This window comes from Balaenoptera acutorostrata, chromosome 21 (genome assembly GCF_949987535.1).
Source record: "Balaenoptera acutorostrata chromosome 21, mBalAcu1.1, whole genome shotgun sequence".
Taxonomy (NCBI): domain Eukaryota; kingdom Metazoa; phylum Chordata; class Mammalia; order Artiodactyla; family Balaenopteridae; genus Balaenoptera; species Balaenoptera acutorostrata.
The window spans coordinates 27,391,620-27,410,191 of NC_080084.1; the positions used below are offsets into that span (position 1 = coordinate 27,391,620).

General features: G+C 40.5%; 1 protein-coding gene across 2 annotated transcripts in view; it reads right to left on the bottom strand.

Annotated features, from left to right (window-relative positions):
- Positions 1-18,572, bottom strand: part of WWC2 (WW and C2 domain containing 2) — a 163,461-nt gene that overhangs the window by 79,289 nt on the left and 65,600 nt on the right. The window lies entirely within an intron of this gene.

Sequence of the window (18,572 nt, forward strand, 5' to 3'; positions counted from 1 at the left end):
GTTAATTATGGGTTGATTTTCTCTCTCACTTCCTTCATTTTCCCATCTGAGATTTTCCCTGGCTGTTAAAGCAGCTGCAGGCAGGCCAGCACCACAGACTGGTGACCGCCCTGCTGTAGGGTGGCCAACTTCAGGTGACATCTCTGCTAATTTAATGCACCAGCACCACCAGCACAGTTCCTACATATGAAATCACCTGGAGTCTCTGTGATCCATGCTAGTGAATATCAACGATTTCATAGCGCAACTGAAATACAGGTCATTCCCAGAATCACATCACTCATCAGAATAATGAACTGTGTCATGTACCCTTCAGAACGCTGGGAGAAAAACATGAAAAGGAGGGAAACCCTTTCTTCCCAGGTGTGGGCTGCCAACAGCCCTCCTCCAAGGACGTAAAACACCAAGGGATGAAAGAAAGAAGTGTCTCCTTTTCTCTCAACCTTCCCTAAGCGTGAAATCCGCTTCTGCAGACGGCTGCAGGGATCCTGGCCTTCACGAACACCGGCTGACTCAGTCACCACACTGACTCACTGTGAGACCTCCTGACTGGGCAGCTCTCTCTACCTCAGTTTCCCTCTCTTCATTTTAAGTGGTGATCACACCCCCTATCTTCCCCCTGCAATTTAACTACCTGCTAAGATTAATGGGAGGATGAAAAGGGATTAACTCAGAAAAGTGTCTAGGACATGGTTAAGCGGTCAATAAATGTTAGTGACTATGAATCCAAGCATCACACGTGAATTCTCTCTTTCACTCTCCAGAGGAACCAAGTCTGGGAGCACAACGTACGGCAGTGTTTCTCAAAGTCTAGTGCTCACGACCAGCAGCGTCCACATCTGGGAACTGGTTAGAAACAAATCCTTGGGCCCTCTAGTATAGTATATGCCTACAGGATCAGAAACTCTAGGGCCCAGCAACGTATGTTTAATCAAGCTTTCCAGGTAATTCTAGAGAATTTGGCTCAGAAGTTAAGAACTTGAAATTTCAGATCAAAGGGACCTGGATTCAAATGCTTGTTCCGCCATCTTACAACGTGGGGCAGGTTATTAACCTTAAAAGCCCCTGTTTTCCAATCTATTATTTTTTAAAAAGGTAGGGACTGGGGGAGATCATGAAGCTTAAAGGAGAACCAAATGGTGTAATGCCTGATAAGTGGAAAGCTTCCATATGCAGTAGACGAGTGAAATGAATCTCAGACGTGTTAAGCAATGCATCCAAATATGGCAATTTGCCATATTCGCTTTGCAAACCTGGAGTCGATTTGAACTTAATCTGAGTCCAAAAACTGGCTCTTAGAATTATGCTCAAATCCCACCTTATATCATAAAAACTGCGCAGGAAAATTAAGTTTTCTTTTGACAAAGGAATTAGATACTATGTACATCAAAAACTCCCTGGGACTTCCCTGGTGGTGCAGTGGTTAAAGAATCCGCCTGCCAATGCAGGGAACATGGGTTCGATCCCTGGTCTGGGAAGATCCCACATGCCGCAACTAAGCCCGTGCGCCACAACTACTGAGCCTGCGCTCTAGAGCCCACGAGCCACAACTACTGAAGCCCGTGCACCTAGAGCCCGTGCTCTGCAACAAGAGAAGCCACCACAATGAGAAGCCCGTGCACCGCAACGAAGAGTAGCCCCCACTCGCCGCAACTAGAGAAAGCCCATGCGCAGCAATGAAGACCCAATGCAGCCAAAAATAAATACATGAATTTATTTAAAAAAACCCTCCCCACACCATGGAAAGTGGCCTTGTCTTCATACTCTGTCTGTAAGACTGAGCTTCGACCACCTGATTAGACAAAGCCCCTTGCGTATCATTCTGCTTGGTGATTCTCTTTCCTTAAACTCCTCTATCTCTGCTGTCTAAAAGGTACATGCACCCTAAAGAAATAAAGAAGAAGGAGACATGGAAATGGTACGTATAAATGACAAAAGAGAGACATTACACAAGTTTTGTTCTGGCACCAAAGCAACATGTTTAAGCATGAGTATGATATGAATATACTTATTACTTTTAGAATTAGAAGTCACAAAAGTTTCAGAACATGCACTATGATTACAAGTTATGGTAACTGGATTACACTTGGAAATAATCCATCTTTTCCTATTTATTGTTCAACAGATAATAAGCACTTTATTAACTGTCACTGTTCTAACACTAGAATTACATGTATAAGTGAACTCGGTTAAAAATTCAGGCGTTTCCCGTATGGACACCAAGGGGGGAAAGTGGCGGGGTGGTGGTGGGATGAATTGGGAGATTGGGATCGACATGTATACACTAATATGTATAAAATAGATAACTAATAAGAACCTGCTGTATAAAAAAATAAAATAAAATTCAAAAATTAAAAAAAAAAAATTCAGATGTTTCCATTCCTGGAATTTTAACATAAAACCTTCCTTGCAGTGTTACTGCAAAAATCAATTTAATACTGTATTTTCTGTATCTGGATAAATACAGGTCTTTTCTCCACACCCTATCAATAAGTAAAACCATTAAATACATATTTATAAATTTTAAATTTTTAATTCTTATCCAAATTATAAAACATAAATAGAATAACATTCTCAGATACCAAACAAAATGAATCACTCAAATATACTGCTATCCTGATAAAGAAAACATATTACTATGATATACTAAGAAGTAACATGAAACAAAAAGAAATAACAGATGTATTCCAAAATTAGAAACAAACATGACTTAGAACAAATACGGTGAGCAGAAATGTTGATTAGCTTCTAAATTCCTTCCTCTTGTTTTGCACAAGGAATCTCTGAAACAGTCAGTGTTCCCTTGATGTTAAGGAAGTAAAAAATGGACGGAGTTTGTTGGTTCCCCACAAAGGAGCAACAGCATGCAGAAAGCCTGAAATTACAGACCGTCTTTATGCGAAATTCCAGAGATTACTCTTTGCTTAAAAAACAGTCTTCCTTTGCACCGTGACTAATGTGAAGAAAATGGCAATTTACTGCAGCACTTTGCCACAGTTTACATACAAAATTTGAACTGTGCAAGGTATTTCCTCTCCTTGTGGGCATTATATCATTCTTTTATACAACCTGTCATTTAGTATTTATTGTCAGGCCACGGATCCCTGTCCTGTGACATGAGACGCCACACACAGATGAATTTACTCTTCCCAATTACACGACGGTGAATACCGCTGTGTGTGCAAGCACACATCCAGAAACAACGACTTTGCGCTAACTGCAACCGAGTTTGTGCTAATTGCACTAAATGAAACGGCACTTGACAGAGAAAACCATTTTCAGGTTAATAAAACTCTTGCCACGGTTCCAGCCTCCCAAATGTACAGTTTAGCTTGAATGTTAAAGGTCTGAAGAGTTCTTTTTCCTTCACAGCATCTGCTGCTGCCGTCGACTAGGTCTCTGATCGCTACAGAATCGGCCCACACAAACCTGCTTGAATTGCTCCAAGAGAGCGGGGAAGGAATTCAAGATGAGGTTCACAATGTGAGTTTTACAGGGAGGGTAAAATACCAGAAATCTCTCCATAGTTCTGAGAGAATTTTAATTTATAATGTTGCCGATTAGTCCCCTAAAAACAACTTCTTATCTGTTTCGATCACTATTCTAGTCAGGGAAACCAGCAATGCAAAGGAACAAAATGAGGGGAATGCCAGGGATGATTGAACAGAGGCAGCAGGAAGAAACCGGCTTTTAAGAATGCAAACCTCTGCAGAGGAGGGTAACGCAGTTAGTTCTGGGTCTTTGGGGAAATTAGCTTAAATTCTTCTCAAAGGGTCACATTAGACAGGAGAGAACTGCCAGATGGGCAGGCCTGGACCTGGGGCAATGGGGCAGGCAGGAGACTGCTGCCCTGGGTTTGAACGGCTCATGCAGGGTTACTAGCTGGTAAGGGGCATCTAACTGGGCTCATTTCTTTAGACTGAGTCCATCACGTCCTCTTGGACCTGCGTGCTCTCAGACAGGTCTCTGCTACGTGGGCTCTAGATCTGGTCTTCCTACAGTTTATACCCACTGGTGCCAAAGAGCAGTTTACTCCCTCTTCCACGTGATGGGCTTTCAAACGTTTAAACACAACCATCTTGTTTCCCAAGTCTGCTCGCCTGGAACCCAGATGCCCCACGCCCTCACCATTTCTCGCATCTCTCCTCCACTCAAAAGCCTGCCCATCTCCCGCCCTTAATCCCATCCTCTTCTCCCTGCTCTGCAACTTCACTCCATCCATTATTATCAAGGGTTAATCTCCTCTCACATAGTTAATGCCTTCTCCCTCAGCCTACAGATACACAGGACTCAATCCCCCCTACCCTTCAAAACGCCTTCCCTCAGCTCTCCTGGCTCCTCTTTTGACATTTGCTTCCTAATCGTTCACTCAATCTGACCTAGAGGTTTTAGATCTGGAGGACCTAAAATCTCCCTTATGCCACCTAACCTAATTCTCTAATTCCTTAGTGAATAGACCCCTGAAAGGCAACATTTGTGAGTAATTCACCTTTGAAAGTGCACACGGCTTGTGCTGTTGCTTTGGGGACACAGACATTACTTGTAAAAATGTCAATAACAATATTCTATGTAAAAAAGGTCAATTTTTACATAATTATCCTAATAATATAAAACATTCACTGAGTGATTCCCATGTACCACACATGCTTCAATGTCTATAAATGTGTGAATTAAATCCCCATAAACCTCCGCAAAGTAGATACAATTATTATCGCCCTTTGAATACCCTGTGCAGGGAAAAAAAAAAAACCCAACTTACTTGTAATGAAACAAGCCTGTGACTGTACCGCACACACCTCTCTCTCTAGTCAAAGTCTGTGGTTTCCAGCCATGAGGTTTCCACTCCTGTGCAGGATGTGGCCATCACTGCTGTCACTCCAGGCACGGATTTAACTATTGATATGCTACTTGGATTAACTAGCCATCAATTTCTGGAAGAAATGGCAAGAAAGGAGTCCCTTAAAAAAGTTCTGGAGGGAGGAGGTGGGAGGGGGCCTGGGCTTTAAGACGGCGCTGCAGATGAGGGACAGAGCGCTACTGCTGCCTGAGCGCGTCCATGGCTGCGCCCACGCCGTCGCGGGCCTTTGTGCCAGAAACCTTCGCAGAAGAGGCTCCAAAGAAGTAAAAAGTGAGACCCGATCAGAGGAGAGAGGAAAAATACACACCAAGGACACGCAACTCTTAAATTCTTTAGGGATCTGACCAAAGATCAAAAGCAGCGTTTAAAAAATACTCTCTTCACGTGATTTGTAGACTGAATAGCAATTTCTAGGTAAAACTATATGATTTATACATATAGTATGTAATTCTTAAACAGGAGGTTATAATATGATTAAATTTAATTGTTTATATTGTCTGCCTCCTTTAGTTAAAAAGAAAAGGTGGGGGACTTCCCTGGTGGTCCAGTGGTAAAGAATAGCCTTCCAATGCAGGGGACTAAGATCCCACACGCCGCAGGGCAACTAAGCCGGCGTGCCACAGCTATTGAGCTCGCGCATCTCAGCGAGAGAGCCCCTGTGCCGCAAAACTACAGAGGCCATGCGCCCTGGAGCCTGTGCGCCACAACTAGAAAAGAGAAAACCTGCATGCCACAGCTAGGGAGAAGCCCGCGCTCTGCAACCAAGACCCCGACACAGCCAAAAAATAAAGAAAGAAAATAAATTAAAAAGAAAAAAAAAGAAAAGTTGGTGCTAACAAGGCCAAAATTATGGATTCCATCTCCCACAAGCGCTCTTTAATACAACACTGGCCCAGAAATGCTGAGTTACAGCAGTGGTTCTCAGACCTAAGAGCACATCCCACTCATCTGAAAAGCTTATTAAAACAGATTACTGGGCCCAGTCCCAGAGCTTCTGACTCAGCAGATCAGGGGTGGGGCTTGACCTACTAGGATTTGCATTTCTAACAGCTTCCCCAGTGATGCTCACGCTGTTGGTCCCTGGACCACACTTTGAGAACCACTGGTTAAAGGGCACAAATACAGTCTAATACACCCAGGTGATGGAGAAAAGGAAAACAAACTCAATTTAAAAAGGAACCTGGGACTTCCCTGGTGGCGCAGTGGTTAAGAATCCGCCTGGGGCTTCCCTGGTGGCGCAGTGGTTGAGAATCTGCCTGCCAGTGCAGGGGACACAGGTTCAAACCCTGGTCTGGGAAGATCCCACATGCCACGGAGCAACTAAGCCCATGCGCCACAACTACTAAGCCTGCGCTCTAGAGCCCACGAGCCACAACTACTGAGCCCACGTGCCACAACTACCGAAGCCCGCGCGCCTAGAGCCCGTGCTCTGCAACAAGAGAAGCCACCTCAATGAGAAGCCCGCGCACCGCAACGAAGAGTAGCCCCTGCTCACCACAACTAGAGTAAGCCCTCGTGCATCAACGAAGACCCAATGCAACAAAAAATAAATTAATTTTAAAAATTTATTAAAAAAAGGAACCTGGAGGCAAAAGCCTATGTTTCAGAAATATCTCTATTATGAAAACTATGAAATGTTTAGACAAAATTAATGGCTTAATAATTCTCAGATTTGGGCCACTTCATTTAATTTTAAGTAAACTTTTTTTTCCCTCAAGGAACATTTAAATAATTTAAAAATAAGTTCTTAAAAAGCAAGGTTTTCTTTTTCTCTCATTTTCTCTCATATATGAAATACATAGTAACAAGTATTCAACATCATTAGTCATGAGGGAAATGCAAATCAAAACCACAATGAGGTACCCACTAGGGTGGCTATAATTTAAAAAACAGAAACAACAAGTGTTGGTGAGGATGCAGAGAAATGGGAATGTTGCGCATTGTTGATGGGAATGTAAAACGGTTCAGCCTCTATAGAAAACAGTCTGGAAGTTCCTCAAAGAGTTAAACACAGAATTACTGCATAACCCCACCATTCCACTCCGAGGCAAATAACTAAAAGAACTGAAAACAGGTACCCAAACAATTATATGTATGCACATGTTCATAGCAGCACCATTCACAACAGTCTAAAGGTGGAAAGAACTCACACTTCCATCAATGGATGAATGGATAAAAAACGTGTGGTATATTACTATTCAGCCATAAAAAGGAATGAAGTACCTATGCATGCTACAGTGTGGATGAACCTCCAAACATTATATTAAGTGAAAGAAGCCAGAACAAAGGTAACATATTATAATTCCATGTATATAAAATATCCAGTATAGATAAATCCATGCAGACGGAAAGTAGATCAATGGTTGCCAGGGGCTAAGGAGAGGGGCAAATGAGGAGAAAGTGCTCAACGGGTACTGGAGTGATGGAAATGTTTTGGAACTAGACAGAGGTGGTGGTTGAACACCATTGTCAATGTATGTATGCCACCAAATTGTTCACGTTAAAGTGGTTAATTTTGTGTTATGTGAATAAATTGTTTTAAAAAACTTACTAATTTTTTACAAAGTTACAAATTTATTAAAAAATTTATAAATTTTTTATAAATTTACAAGTTATAACAATGCCAAGACTCCAAGTGAATATTTGGAGTAAGTAAAATAATAAAAATATGGGAAAATGTTCAACTTCACTAATAACAAAAAGAAATGCCAAATAAAACAATAATGAGGCTTAATTTTAAGTCTATTAGGATATCAAGTTTTTGTTTTGTTTTGCTTTGTCCTAAGGATGAAATTCAGTTCTGGTGAGGATGTGGGAAATCAGTTACTTTCATTTATTGCTGGTGATTCTGTAACTTGATACATCCTTTTAAGAAACAGTTTGGCAGTATTAAAAAACCATTAAAGTCTTGATTCCATGTAACCCAGGAATGCTATTCTTACACAGTGTTCCCTGAATGCTGTCCCACCTGACCACCTCCACAAAGACTCAGGAGCCACCTCAGGCACCTTTACTACACTCTCATTTCTCGACAAGCTTCTCAAAGGCAGGGCCTCTGCACCCATCTCTGCATCTGTAGCCCAATGCCTTCTTCGTACACAGTCGGCATAGAATCAATGTTGACTGAGTGGGTGCAGATTAGAAAGGAAGACAGAAATGAAAACAGGGACACCATGGAAGAATTGTCATTTTAAAAAAAATGTTCAATTTACAAAAATGTAGTGGTAAATGCATTTACTAAGAGAACAATATGAAGGTTGATATTAAGGTGATAGTTGTTGACAAACATGTTTCCTGACCATGGGACAGGCAGGATACGAGAAAAAAATCTTTCAAAACTGCATCAAAATATCTGGTCCTGTAATTTATTTTAGTTTACTATAATTATATTATGTATCATAAATGAATACCTAAACAGAGAACAGATTCTTAGTTATGAAGAGGTAAAAGAATTTATTTCAGGTGTTTCAATAATTCAGCAAGTTTTTTTTAAAAAGTGTCTTACCCTACAGAAGAAAACAGAGAGGTCAGCAAACACTTTAACCTGAACCTCATTTCTCTCCTAAGTGCCAAGAAATGTTTGCTTGTTGGATTATTTGGTTTTGGAAAATAGTTTGAGAATTTAAGTGGATATGCTGGCAAAGAAGGTAGGAATGTTTGAAAGAGGACGAGGGCTTAAGAGATTATTGTCCAAACAAACAAACAAAAACCCGCCCAGACTGTCTTGTCCTCCTCCCTAGACTTTAAACAACACACAATCATCAAGGATTTCATCACAGATAATAACTGTTCAAGGGCCAGGACGGGACATTCACTCAAGAGAATGTGCTCCAGTCACAACAAAGAACTGACACACGACCGACCCACCCACCCCTCGGTGCAGACACGGCCTTGTTAGATGCAACCTCTCTCTTAGAGAGGTCCATTAAGTGATTTAAATGAACCAGTATTACTTTTATCAAAACTTAAGGAACTGGGAAGATGTTTTTTAATCCCTATGACCTTATAGGAGAACCCCAGTTAACAATATGTTTCATTCTAGGCTATGTTTTTCTTATATAATATATACATATGTATACTGATGCACATAAAATATTATGCACATTTTTACAAGATTGGAATTAAACTAAATAAACTATACATATACTATAGTTTTGGGTCCTACCTTAAAAGAACACAAGTAATACATTCTCATTATGAAGAATACATAAACTAGGATAAGCTATTATTAAAGTCCCTCCTTCATTTACCTGTAGAATGCTACATACTGCAATATTTTGGTATCTTACAGTCCACCTATAAATTCATATAGTTTTACAAAACATGCAAATAGGCTCATACTATGTGCATTTTCTATGACTTTGTTCAGTTTGCAATACAAGTAAGAAATCTTTCAATGAGCATATATATAGGTTTACCTCAATCTTTTACTATCTACATACACTGAGTGGATTACAGTCCATTATTTAACTATTCATCAATTAATAGACATGAGTTGCAACCTCCTTCAAGAGAAACTAATGCTTCAAAGAACTTGCTTGTAAATGTTTTCAGCTGTGCAATTTTTTAGAATAAAGCCCTTGCGAAAAGTCGAAGAACATACACCCTTTTTAAATTTCAAAATCTCAACATGCATTAAAGAGATGTTAAAGACATAGTAGCATTTAAGTTTTTACGTTCTGATAGTCTCCTCCACATGGGCTTTAGCAATTTGCACTCTCATCCACAAGGTAAGCGAGGGCTCATTCCATCACCTCTCAATAAGATCGTTGGAGGGGGGGAGCAATCTAGTAATTGCTAGTAAGGTTTGTAACCTTTCTGTACATTTATTTGCTTCTTCTGTGAATTGTCCTTTTTAAAATTGTGTTGTTTGTCCTTCTTAATGATTTGTAGCAACTTTTAACATATTTTGGTATTAATCCTTTGTCAAGTGGCAAATATTTTTCCCAAGGATATTACTTATCCATAAACTTTATGATGAGTAAAAGATTGATTATTTAAACGTGTTGGGCTAATTGGATAGCCAATTAGGGAATAAAAGCTAGATCCTACCTCTTTGTTACAACAAAATTAATTCCAGATAAATCAAAAGAGCTATACATGATCCATGAAACTAACTGAAGTATGAAACCCACTAGAAGAAAAGATATAGAAGAATTCTTTAGGACTTCTGGATTGCACTCCTTAACCCAGTGTTTCAAACTGTAGTCCCTTAAAATACTTGCCATTGAAAATAAATACAGTGACAACAAAATCATACTATAAAATTTTAGCGAATTGCTGGCAGCGGCTTGGAGCTGATGGTTTGCTCACTTGGTTGAAAAGGCAATTAAGTGCCAGAAAGGTGCTAAAGACACAGTAGCACCAAACAGATTTTCTCCTTGATCTAATCAGAAGCCCTGAAAAGTAAAATAGACCAAAAAAAAAAAAATGACTAAAAGTTACTTAATGGGATGTTCCTATTCCACTGTGCCTACCTTGGGAACCACGGTCCTAGGTCACTGGAAGACACTCAGCAAGGAGCGGCAGACCTGGGCCACATCTTAATTTAGGAAAGTGAACCTGAGAGTGATGCACTGAGCAGGCCAAAGCAGCGGTTCTCAAAGTGTGGTCCCTGACCCAGCAGCATCAGTACCGCCTGGTAACTGGGTAGAAATGCAAGTTATCAAGTTCCTCCCCCCAAACTACTAAATCGGAAACTGGGAGGCTCTGGCCAAGCTCTCCACGTGAGTCTCATGCCTGTGAGAGGTGCTGGGCTGGAGAGGCTGAAACAGACCTCAACCTTCCCTTTCACCATCAGAGAGTAAGCAACTGCAAAGACGAGGAGAAAGGTGGCCAAGGCGGCGGCAGCATGGGGGGCTGCGGGAAAGGCAATGAGCGGGTTCGAGGCTGCCGCCGAGGAGAAAAGGCTCCTAGTGACGGCAGACCTCCCAGTCACTGGATATTTGAAAGCAGAAGCTGGATAACGAAAAGTTGGGGGTGTTACTGAAACAGCGCACTCACTAAACGTGAAAGCAGAAACGAGAAAGTCTACGATGCTTATGGTTTGGCAGTTTCAAAGGAGCGTAGTGATATCAGCATGGGTAAGCAAAATAATCAGGCACAATTCACTTAAAAATACGTTGTGTGTGAGGCGCCAGAGGGACGTGCAGGTAAAATGAGGACTAACATTTCCATGTGGAGATGGGATAATGGATGAGGCTAATGAGCCAGGCAAGGCCTTGGGGTGTGCCCACATTTAACGGGACAGTAAGGATGCTGAGGAAACTGACTTCAAGTGGAAGAGGGAAAAAAAAAACAACAACAACCCACTCCAGCCTCTAATCTTTTCGTTCCTGCCAATAGGAAGTAATAATAATAAAACTACCAACAAAGGAACATTTCATTCATGCGTCCACGAGGTCACCCGACGTTTACCGAAAGCCTCTTGCGTGTGCTGGGACACACGAGTCGCGAGAAGCATGGCTCTCGTCCCCAGCAGCTTCTCCAGACAACCAGTGCCTGTCCTCCAGGTGGGGGCTGCGGGGTGGCCTAAGTCACCTCCCCGGTGGTAGCTCAGTGTTAGCTTTGGAGACGAATGCGCTTGGCCTGTGCTTCCTTGTGGTACCGTGGATTAATACCAGTGGGCTAGTCTTCCTGACATTGGGTGGAGTGCAGGGGAACACAAGGTCGTCCTCGTAACAGCAACACAGGGCGAGACTCCCTGAACCAAAGCACCCATTTCTCTGTCTTTTAAGTGCAGAGACTCCATATTTGTTAAGAGGGAGGTAACCTTCCGAGGCCAGGAAAACCAGCTGCACAGAGCCCACATGGACTCGATCTCTCTCCTTTCCACACACCAAGTCCACGGTTAACTACCCATCTTCACGCCCCTGATCACATTGACCACAGGAAGCAGTTACAGGTCATGCTGGAATTTAATAATCCCAAGCCTAGCTTTTTTTTTTCCATAGGATCACTGAAGTTCAATTTATATACCAGAAAATTTGCCCGTTGTACGTGTACAAATCAGAAATTTTTAGTAAATTTATAGAGTTAAAACCACCACACAATCTAAGTGTAGCGCATTCTGACCACCCCAAAAAGATCCCTTATGCCTGTTTGCAGTCTCCCCCTGCCCCAGGCAACCACGAATTTACTTTCTGTCTCTATAGATTTACCTTTTCTGGGATTTCATACCAATGGAAGCATGGAAATTTGTGCTTTCTTGGGTTTGGTTTCTTTCACTTAGCATGTTTTTGTGGTGCACCCAAGTCGTCTAAAGATCGATGTATCTTTCTTCCTTCCTCCCTACGACCTGTCTTGCCCACTTCTGGAGTCCTCGGTGCCTAGAACAGTGGCTGGTACTCATCCAACATGTGCTCGATGACTGTCCTTTCTGCAGACCACTGCATCTGCACTGACGGATCCCTGGCAACGACACTCTGGACCCCTCTCAGGATACGAGGCTTTTGCGCTGAAAAGCACCTCATTCTGGCTCCGAGTACAACTAACACAAACCAAAAGAATCACGGATTTTTTTTTTTTTTTTTAAAGCTACAGGATTGGAATTCTGAGAATCAAGTATCAGAAAACTAAGAAATGTTCTTACGCAGCCCAAGGAATGGCGCTAACATGCTACAAATCAATTCCATCCCCAGCATTTGCTTTGCTAGTTAAACACATGATTGGATTTTTGTAACTTATAGGAAGACTTTCTTTGGTGGTATTTCCTTGTGCCTTCCAGCCTCTGTTTTCCTCTGGCACAGCACCAGATCCTCCAAGCACTAAAAATTAGACGTATGGAATGTCAGGAATGTCTGATAACTACACTAACTTCAGAGCTCAGCCATTAGTCATAAACAGAAATGCCCTTTGAGCTCACTCAAATTCAACTCGAAGCAAACAAAAGTCATGAGGCTGAGTACTGGCAAAGCATGCAGACTGCTGTGGGGTGGGCTGGGAAGGCTCTAAATATAGTTCTTCATCCCAGCAAAGACAAATACTGCTTCGTTATCGAAAATGTTAATACACTGAAGGTGCAAAGCATTGCTCGGTGACGTTTTCGACTGGTAGCACCTGAGTTAGAAACACAAACCATTAAAATTACTTTATAAAATAAAGTTTGTCCTATTCCCATATACTTTCACTAACATCTCCTTAACAGGACCTCGTCTTTAGTTATTAATCCAGCTCTACAGGTGCTGGTACTGTTCAAGATTAATTAAAAGAAAGAATACAAAACACCAAATACTTTGAGGAACTGTTCTAGTTCACAAGAGAAATAATGGGGACCTCCCTGGTGGTCCAGTGGTTAGGACTCGGCACTTTCACTGCTGGGGCCCAGGTTTGATCCTTGGTCGGGGAACTAAGATCCTGCAAGCTGCATGGTGCGCCCCCCCCACAAAAAAAAGGAGGGAAATAACAACCAATTGTAGCATGTTTATCTCAATTGGATCCCAATTTTTAATTTTAAAAAAAGGATAAAAGAATTCTTAGAACAACTGGGTAATTTAAATATACTAGATGTTATACTAGATATTGGATGATAGATGTTAGATGACATGACAGGATTTTAAAAATTTTCTATAGTTGTAATAATTGGTATTATGGTGTGTAAGGGAATATTTTTTCCTTGGAAGATGCATGCTGAATTATTTAATGGTGGAGGGTCATAATATCTGTAACTTACCTTCCAATGTTACAGCAAAAAACAGTAAACATAAATACAACACACACACACAAAAAATAAAAAATAAATACAATACAATACACTCATATATTTAAAGAGAGAGGGAGGAGAGGATAAAAGAAATGTGGTGATAAATTATTTGTCAGATCTACAAATTTTTCATAATAAAAAGTTAGGAGGGAAAAAAATCCCTCATTAAGGAAATTCCAGTAAACACAACAGATTGAATACATGTGTTTGCCTACACTCCATCTAGAAAACTGCAGAAAAAGGATATTAAAAAGTCATAAACACAGAAGGACAAAGGGCAGCTCAGAGGACAAGAGCCACAAAATTTGGGATTGTGGAAAGCCGAGTGGTAACTGAGTTAGCAGACCAGAGAAACAGGAAACCTAAGTCAGCACGAGAAAGCCCAGCAGCTGATTGATTCATACTGCAAACCCTTGAAAGGCTCTGGAATTCCGGCATCAAGGACTTCAGACAGCTGGGTGTGGCTGTGGAGGGCTGGCCGGAAGTCTGTTAAGAAGTAACCAGCCCCTCAGCCTGCCTTTGCCCAATCTGGGTGAAACTGAAGGTTTCCTCTCTAGAGAGACTCAGCTACAAAGATTCTGGACTTCCTGGCAGCTGGTACAGCTGAAAGAAGGCGTACCTTACTGAAAACAGGAGGATTAAGGGACTGTCCACGCACTGACCAGTGGGGTTCCCGGACCCCCTTTCCCCACTCAGTTCTCAGAACCACTGGTAGCTGGGCTTACACTTGCTAAGCAAGAGATTGGTGCCATTTTTCCTGGGAAAACTAACAAGCTCAGAAGAGATCTATTGACATTAATACCTGGGAGTGCCCTTATAGGAAGGGTGGGCCAGATCACTACATGACTAAGCCTCACCCACAATATAGAGCTTCCAAACTGCTTTTTATGGCTCATTCTTAAATATGACTGATAGCTGTATCAGTCAGGACAGGCTAGGTAACGCTCTAATAAAAAACAATACCAAAGTCTCAGCAGCTGAACACAACAAACACTAATTTCCCACTCAAGCCAAGTTCAAAGTGGTTCTGGATGGCTCCCCCAGGCAGCTGGCCTCCACAGTATGGCTCAGGATTCCAGGGTGAGTCTCGGGTGACTGGCACCTCCACTGCGATACTAGGTAGATAGGTAGGTAGATAGACAGATTGATAGATAGATAGAGAGATCTCAGTCAGTCAATCTTGTGGGCTGGGGATACATGTACACCCATACTGTTCACATTCCACAGCCAAAACACATCACATGGAGGCAGGGAAATTAATCCCCTCATGTGCCTGGAAGGAGTGGAAGAACCAGAATGATCAGTATGAGCTATTCTAATGCAGAAGTTAAGAACACTAGGTCTCTAAAATAAAAGCAGAATCTAAAACAAACACATTAAAACAATGAATCAGGCAATTTAATGCATAGAAGAAATTTTCAATTTTGTACAGAGAAATTGAAGAAAATTTCAATTAGCATCTTCAAAGAGATATAACAGACCATCAAAAAATAAATATTTGGAGAAAGAAATTTAAAACCCTTGGTAATGAACAATACGATAGAAGAAATGAAACTATCTATTGAAGTGTTAGAAGATTAACTTAAGAAAATTTCCCAGAGAGAAAGACAAATGGAAAGGAAAAGACAGGAAAACTGGAGGACCAGTCCAGGGGGGTCTACTATCTGAGTAGCAGCACTTCCAGAAAGAGAGAACAAAGTATACATGAAGGGGAAGATATTATCAAAGATGTAATACAAGAAAATTTCTCTTAACTGAATGACTGGTTTCCTGAATATAAACAGCCCACCCAGAAGAATCGTTAAAAAAAAGACCTACGTCAAAGCACAATATTGTGAAATTTTCGAACATGGAGGCAACGAGAAGAGTCTAAAAGCTTCGAGAGGAACCAGGTCACCAAAAAAAAAAAAAAAAAAAATCAAGAATCAGAAAGGCTATACACTAACAACAAATTTTCTGAAAAAGAAATAAAGAAATTGATCCCATTTACAATGGCATCAAAACCAACAAAATACCTAGGGATAAATTTAACCAAGGAGGTGACAGATCTCTACTCTGAAGACTATAAGACATTGATGAAAGAAATTGAAGACAACAGAAATAAATGGAAAAGTATCCTGTTTTCATGGATTGGAAGAATTAATAGTGTTAAAATGTCAGTACTGCCAAAAGCCATCTACAGATTCAATGCAATCCCTATCAAGATAACAAGGGCAGTTTTTAAAGAAGCAGAGAAAATACTCCTAAAATTTACATGGAACCACAAAAATACCCTGAAGAGCCAAAGCAATCCTAAAAGAGTAACAAAGCAGAGGCATCACACTTCCTGATTTCCAACTATACTATAGCTATAGTAATCAAAACAGTACAGTACTGGCATAAAACAGACAAACAGACAAATGGGACAGGATCGAGAGCCCAGAAATAAACCTAAGCATATACAGTGAACTAATATTTGACAATCGAGATAATAATACTCAATGGAGAAAAGACAGTCTCTTCAATAAATGGTGCTGGGATAATTGGATTCTCACATGTAAAAGAATGAAATTGAACCCCTATCTTACAACACTCAGGAAAATTTACTCAAAATGGATTAAAGACTTAAATGTAAGACCTGAAACCATGAAACTCCTAGAAGAAAACAGAGGAGAAAAGCTCCTTGATGTGAGTCTTGGTAATGACTTTTTTGATATGACACCAGCACAAGCAACAAAATAAAAAATAAACACGTAGGGCTACATCAAACTAAAAGTCTCTGTAGAGCAAGAGAAACCAGGAACAAAGGGAAAAGACAACTTATGGAATAAGAAAAAATATTTGCAAACCATATATCTGATAAGGGGTTAATATCCAAAATATGTAAAGAACTCATACAGCTCAACAGCAAAAATAAACAAATAACCCAGTTAAAAAATAGACAAAGAACCTGAATAGATCTTTTTTCAAAGAAGATATACAAAAGGCCAACACATACATGAAAAGATGCTCAACATCACAAGTCATTAGGGAATGCAAATTAAAACTGTGACTAGATATCACCTCACGGGTGTTAGAACGGCCATCATCAAAAAGACAAGGGATAACAAATACTGGCTAGGATGTGGAGAAAAGGGAACCCTTGTGCACTGTTGGTGGGACTGTACAGCCACTATTGAAAATAGTCAAAAAAATTAAAAATAGAACTACCATATGGTCCAGCAATTCCACTTCTGGGAATATATCCAAAGGCAACAAAACACTAACTCCAAAAGATATCTGTACCCCCATGTTCATAGCAGTATTATTTATAATGGCCAAGACATGGAAACAACCTAAGTGTCCATCAATGAATGAATGGGTAAAGAAGTTGTGCTATCTATCTATATATAGCACAACTATATATATATATATATATATATATATATATATATATATATTATTCAGCCATTAAAAAAATGAGGAAATCCTACTACCTGTGCCAACATAGATGGACCCTGAAGGCATTAAGCTAAGTGAATTAAGTCAGACAGAGAAAGACAAATACATATAAATGATCTCAATTATATGCGGAATCTGCAAACAAACAAACAAACAAACAAAACACCAAAAAAAACCTCATAGTAAAGAAAAAGAGATCAGACTTGTAGTTGCCAGGGGCGGAGGTGGGGGGAAGGGGGAATTGGTGGAAGGTGGTCAAAAGGTACCGACTCCCAGTTACAAGCTAAGTAAGTACTAGGGATGTCATGTATAGCATGGTGACCACACTAGCAGCTAGCAGCTAACACCGCTGTGTGATACTCAGGAAAGTTGTTAAGACAGTAAGTCTAAGAGTTCTCATCATGAGACAATTTTTTCATTTTTTCACAATTTTTTCTTTTCTTTTTATTGTGTCTATGAGAGTCAATGTGAGATAGCCGAAACTATGGTGGTAATCATTTCACAGCACGTGTAAATCAAACCATCATGCTGTATGCCTTATACAGTGCTATATGTCAATTATTTCTCAATAAAACTGGGGAAACAAGGATCATAAAGACACCGGACTTCCCAAACACAAGGCTGGAGGCTACAAGTCAGTAGAGAAACATGGTCACATTTTTCAGTACAAATTATTTCCAATCTGAAATTGTATCCCCAGGTAAAATGTCTATCAGGTATGAGAGTAGAATAATGTGGCATTTTCTGAGATGCATAGACTCAACAAATTTCTCTCCTATGCCCCCTTTCTAAGGCAACTCTACCAAAAGGAGAGAAGAAAGCAAGAAAACTGGAAGACATGGGATTCAAAAATTAAAGTATCTTAATTTCCAGTAAATGGAGATCCCACGTGCGTATGACCCGTGCAGCAGTTACAGTTACATGACTTGCCAGGCTGAACTGGAGACCAAGAACAGGAGGAGCAGCAGGTGTGAAACTGACAGAATACCTGTTGTGCTTAAACGTACTGAAAGGAGATTTACAATTCTGGCAGCAAATTGGTGATGGGGACATAGAAAATCAAGCCAATGGAAAAAAAAGAGACAATTATTAACTACAGAGAAAACCAAAGGGAATTCAGCTGTAGTACACTAGATTGGCCATCCAGAAACAATATTTACATAGTCATAAAAATGTAAATATTGAATACTGATTTCTTTACAAGGTGATATAACACTCCAGGATGATGAAGGGAAGGGAAATGTGTACATGGGGAGTGCACCCAGGAGAGCTGAATCCTCACCCCGCCTGGGAAGTCAAGTCTCCAAATCTACAGCTAAGAAAATCAAGACATAGACAAGTGTTATTTAAAAATACAGAGGTAAATACCAAAAGAAACCATTAAATATGTAAAAGTGAATACAGCCATAAATAAATAAATAAAGCACACCTAGTATAGTGTAATTTAAAAAAAAAATTGATTTAAAAAAAAAATAAATGTTTAAAAAAAAAAATGTAAAAGTGGTTGACTCTGGGGAGAGAGAATCAGGTATAGGGAAGACCAGTGGGTCGGGGACTGCCGATGTGCTTGAGAACCTATAATGTTCATTAATC